Source organism: Nicotiana tabacum, chromosome 8 (genome assembly GCF_000715075.1).
Source record: "Nicotiana tabacum cultivar K326 chromosome 8, ASM71507v2, whole genome shotgun sequence".
NCBI lineage: Eukaryota > Viridiplantae > Streptophyta > Magnoliopsida > Solanales > Solanaceae > Nicotiana > Nicotiana tabacum.
Window position 1 is genome coordinate 187013689 of NC_134087.1, and position 6085 is coordinate 187019773.

Below are 6085 nucleotides of genomic sequence, written 5' to 3' on the forward strand. Positions count from 1 at the left end.
TCTCCGAACCATGACGCCTTTGAATAATGATATGCAAAATTGAGGGATCCTCATGCCATGGCATGGTGTCTTCCGGCTATGAGGATGATGCCTTTTAGACTATGATGTCATTGGATAGATTGGCGATATTTCAGCCCACGATATGCAATAACATGATGTTAACAAGACAGGGCTCCGTCTTGTGAAATGGAGGGAAGAGTGATAACTACGGAATATGATGCATTTTACACTCCTCCTTGCTTAAGTTTTGATTAGAAATGTGTACAAAATAGTTCTAAAGGCTCACAAGTTGTGCTTGATTGCAAGTTTGATCAATAAGGTGACAAGGTGTCAAAATCCAGCTCAAAAAGGAGTGAAACTTGCACAACTACCAATACAAGACAAAGTTCATTCAAAACAGGGCTAGTGCGGCCGCACACCATTCTATGCAGTCCGCAAAAGTGAAGTTTAGAGAGGTTGCTTTTCAGGCCATAAGGCAATGCGGCCGCAAAGGGTTTTGTGCAGTCCGCATTGGGTTTATCGCGACCGCACTCGATTTCATGCGGTCCGCAGAGCCATGGTTGAGAGAGTTGCTAGTTTGAAGGTTGAAGCCCAATGCGGTCCGCGGTCCATTTTGTGCGGACCGCAATAGAAGCCACCGCGGCCGCACTCGACTTTGTGCGGTCCGCATTGCCCAAGTTCAGAGAGCTGATTATTCAAACCCAGCGCCTTAGTGCTGCCGCACTCGATTTTGTGCGGTCCGCACTATCCCCGCAGAGGTATTTTTGTCAAGAATTTTTAGCCTAGTATAAATAGATTCTTTTCCCATTTTTAGGTTATCAGATAGTTTTGTACTGAGAGCTGCGCTCGTGACTTCGTTCCTTTTGCTATTTTGAGTAATTTTAGCTTAATTTCAACATTGAATCTTCAAGTTTAACTTAGCAATTAACTATTATGAGTTTTTCTTCATTTATTTCTTTATTTTCTTCTCTAATTATGAGTAGTTAGACCCATAAGCTAGGGTTGCGGCTCAACTCTAGTGTGGGTAATTGATGGGTCTTGTGTTTTAGGGCTTGATTGACTATGAGTGTTTGATATTTGGGCTAATTTTATGTTTAATGTTGAATTAGTAGTTACAAACACTAGTTATTGTTTAGATGACTTTGGCTCTTCTTAAGGAAGAGAGCCCAAGTCTCTGAAATTGATCCAACAAGGAATTGGGGTATACTCAAGAGATTGATAGCCCTAATTAAAGGGTTAAACCTAGAGATAGTAATACCCGACTTGAACCTCAATTGCTTGCACAAGTTTGCATACCCAATTGGACTTGAGAAAGTCAATTAGGGCAAAATCATTTGAACCACCGAGAGGTGTAGAGTGAGTAGAATCATGCAATGGTTATACATGCTTGTAGAGTGAGTAGAATCATGCAATGGTTATACATACTCCCCAAACATGACAATCTAGCCTTAGACTCAAGAATCCGTTAATTAACCACCTAGGAGAAAGTCACCACCCTAGTGCCTTTTACCTATTTGAACAACTCGCGATAGTTTAACCTTAAGCTTATTTTAGCATAATTTAGCATCGCAGTATTACACAATTAGAAGTAAAATCAAAACCCAAAATGTTTAGAAGTGTAATTTGGAACAAATATACAACTCCACTTTAGATAGACACTCAACTCCAATAGCTAGCTCCCTGTGGAAATTGATCCCGACCTTATCGGGTAAAAGTTGTTTCGACCTCTCTCGCTACTCAATAGTAGTGCAGGGTTGGTCTTGATCACAGAGCTTAGACTTATCGAAAAGCAAATAAATAGTACTAGAAATAGAGTAATATTTGTGCGAAAAGGGACAGTGCTTAGTCCCATGCGAATGTGGAGGCAGAGATTAGCCTCATGCAAGTATGGAGGCAGGGATTAGCCTCATGCGGATATGGATGCAAGGATTATCCTCATGCAAGTAGGGAGGCAGGGATTAGACGCATACAAGTATGGAGGCAGGGATTAGCCTCATGCAGATATGGAGGCAAGGAATAGCCTCATGAAAATATGGAGGCAAGGATTAGCCTCACGCAAGTATGGAGGCAAGGATTAGCCTCATGCAGATAGGGAGGTAGGGATTATCCTCATGCAAATATGGAGGTAGGGATTAATATCATGCAAATAGGGAGGTAGAGATTAGTCTCATGCAAATATGGAGGCAAGGATTAGCCTCATGTAGGTATGGAGGCAAGGATTAGCCTCATGCAAGTATGGAGGCAAGGATTAGCCTCATGCAAGTATGGATGCAAAGATTAGCCTCACACAGATAGAGAGGCGGGGATTAGCCTCATGCAAATAGGGAGGCATGGATTAGCCTCATGTAAATAGGGAGGCAGAGATTAGTGATAGACTTTAAATACTCTTGCCTTATGTTTTGATGATCTAACAAACTTACTGTTAAAAACCAAATAGGGAACCTGACCTACTTGGACTGCTGCAAGCTTTAACGGATTCCAACTAAAGGTGAACTGCGACAGCTTTAGGAGCTAGGAACCCACACAAGTACCTGAAACCCTTATGGTTTCCTCATAGCAGTACAAAGTCAATGGGACACAGCTGGAAATAAAGTGACTGACGGCATTGTTTCTGCTGCACTACACTATCTACCTACTCATTCTCTAACCAAACAAAGTACTCACATCTTTTTAAGTGATGTGATCAAGATGTACCCATAATGAGCTTTATACAAAATGTCACTAGAAGGTTTCTGTTTCTCATTCAAGCTTCTTGCAAAAACAGAAAAATCAATCCTCACAAGCTTAAAGAAAAAGGTTGAGCGCAACTAAGAACTAGTTCCTAGAATATAGCCTGTTTTTGCCCTAGTTGAGTTGTAACCTTTTTGTTGTACTTATTGTATCTCATAAATTGCTTACCTAGAAGCATTCTGATTAGGAATCCTCTTGTAAATCCGTAAACTCCTTGAGTTTATATTGTAACTAGATTTAGTCATAAGGAAAAGTCTTTGTAATTGTAGAGTTACAAAGTGGCTTGTGGTGAGATCATCACAAGTTAGAAAAAGTCTTTGTAACTAGGAAGTCACAAAGTGGCTTGTGGTAAGAGTACCACAAGTTAGTTGAGTAAATCCTTTGCAATATGAATCATTGTACAGTGTCTTGTAATAGGTAGATTGCAAGTTAGTGAAGTTAAAAGCCTATAGGTGTAGGTCGTGATTTTTTGATCCCCTTGTGTGGGATTTTTTCATGTAGAAATTCTCTGTCTTATTTACATACTATTTTATTAGCATTCTCAGCAGAATCTTGTAGAGGACCATGTACTCTACAGTTTGGTAGACCCATACAAACTAACAATTAGTATTAGAGCAGGAGGCTCCTATCAGGCTAACACCTAGGAAGGATCCTCATGGCGGCTCCACCAAATTTTGAAGAAGGTCAATCCATATACCGACCCCCAAGTTTAATGGACAATGCTATTGGTGGTGGAAAGCTAGAATGCATAATTTTATCATGGCTGAGGATTGTGAGCTATGGGATATCATTTGCGATGGTCCTTATGTTCCAATCAAGGTACTAGATAAATTTTCATTTTCAATGGAAAAAACCAGCAAAGAATACACTGAAGCAGACAAGAAAGTTGTGGAGAAGAATTTTCGTGCCAGGAAAATTCTAGTGTATGGAATGGGACCTAAAGAGTACAATAGAATCTCTACCTGCGACACTGCAAAGGAAATATGGGAAGCTTTGCAAAATAGCTCATGAGGGAACTACACAAGTAAAGCAGTTTGAAGATAAACCTAAACTGGTGATAGTTCCATGATGGCAGTTGAAGGCGAAGAGATTGGATATGACTCAACTTTTGCTCTGATGGCTCAATCAGATAATGATGAAGACAATGACAACAAAGAGGTAAACTTCAGGGATGTTCAGAGAAATCTGAAATCCTATTCTCCAAAAAAACTCATGTCTTTAGCTGATGTTTTAATCACTGCCTTTCATAGTCTTTCGGAGGATAGGGATTCTTCGATCTTAGAATTAGGAGAATCTGAACATACTAGTGACGACTTAGTGGCTGTAATTACTGACCATAAGAAAACCATTGAAATCCTCAAAAAAGAAAAGAGTGATCTGTTGGCAGAAATTGCAGACCAAAGGGAAACAATAGTGAAACCATAGACTAAGTCAAAACCTGAAAGTGCTAAAAAAGGAAAGGAGATAGCAAGTGAGGAACACATTAGGCTTGAAAATGAGGTGAAAGCTTTGAGATTTAGGATGTGTGCTGAAATTGAGAAAAACGAGCTTCTCCAAACCAATCTAAAAAGAGTAATGAATGATCTTGAAAAGTCTCTAAAGTGGACCTGGTCCTCAGAAGCTACCTCTGCCTTGCTTACTAATGATTGTGAAAAAAGGCAGGGAGCAGGGTTCCAAAGGGAGAAAACTCATCACAAACCTCACAGCAAGTACGTCACTGTATCTGACAACTAGCCTCGTACCCGATGTGGAAACACTGGGTGCTTCAAGGAAGATGTCCAGGCCAAGAATCAATCAGTTCAGAAAGACAAAGTGGTTGCTGAAACCGTGACTACAAACGAGGGACCAGGTTCCACTCACAAAAAATGCACATTACCTGCATGGACTAAGAGAACTCTTATTCATCCTCTTGCTTACTACAAAGGACCCAAACTTGTTTGGGTTCCTAAAACTAACTCCTAATCTCTTGTGCATGGAACAATGAAAGGAAACAGTCAACAATGGTTCATGGATAGTAGGTGTTCGAAACACATGACTTGGAACACCACAGACTTTCTTTCACTAAAAGCCCTGCAAGGAGTGAGTGTATCCTTTGGTAATGGTAAAAAGGGATACATTCTTGGATTTGGAAAAGTTGGGAAGTCACTCACTCATTCTATTGAAAATGTGTACTATGTCAATGGGCTTAAGTACAGTCTCCCGAGTGTTTCTCAAATCTGTGATAAAGGAAACAAGGTGGAATTCTTGTCCAAAATATGTACAGTCACTTGTGACCGATGAAATAGTACGGGTGGTGTCACACCTCCTTTTTGCGCGCCCGCCCCGAAGGGTTAAATGCGCAAGGGAGTTTTTCCAATTTAAGTGACAATATTCGAAATGGGATTATTTATTTAATTCAGAGTCGCCACTTGGGAAAGGTTTAGCTTTTGGTGTCCCAAGTCACCGGTTTATCTTGAATCCCAAATCGAGGAAATTTTCGACTTTTCCAAATGAAGTCTGCGAACCAGAAATTCTAAGTAAGGAATTCTGTTGACTCGAGGGAAGGTGTTAGGCACCCTCGAATCCCGTGGTTCTAGCACGGTCGCTTAAATTGTTATAATGGCTAAATATCTGATTTAAATACATGTTATGACTTACGTGTTTTTATTAAGTTTAAACCGCTTTTATTATTATCATTTATTTTTATAGAATTGCAACGTCGTGAAAATGCATCTCGAACCACGTCACAATCAATGCACCCGTAGTTGTTAACACATTTCGACTCCGTTGAGATTTGAATTTGGGTCACATAAATGCGCACCCGAATTTAAGAATGTAATTTAATTAAGTCGCGCCTAAAAAGTCTAACGCATTATTATCTTTGGGGAAGGCAGTGGAATTCACTAAACAGTCCATCCCAAATTCTAAGTATTTATTATGACCAATTATTGAGGGCCCCGCAATTTGCCTTTTTATTCGGCGAGGCTCGTCTCATTATTTTAGAAGGGTACCCTACAATGACTATGTCTTTACTACATTTATCTTTAAAGAAAAGGATGATGCCGAATTTTGCTGGTTTGGACAAATACGGACTGAATCCTTATTATGTTTGCCGAACCTAAACTTGTTTGATTACCTGATTGATTGTTCATGAGGTGAGGGTTACCGCATGCTTTGTCTTCAACAAGTGAATATGCTTATTAATTCGCTAAGTGAGATTGCAAACAAACTAACAACATATATTGAGTTATGTTTAACGACCTCCAAGTTCTATTCTTAACACTCTAAACTATTTGAAATTGATAAAAGAAATCGGTTGTTTTATTATGAAAATTACTACTAATTGAACTCAAAAAGGATTATTAGTTTTTCTCAA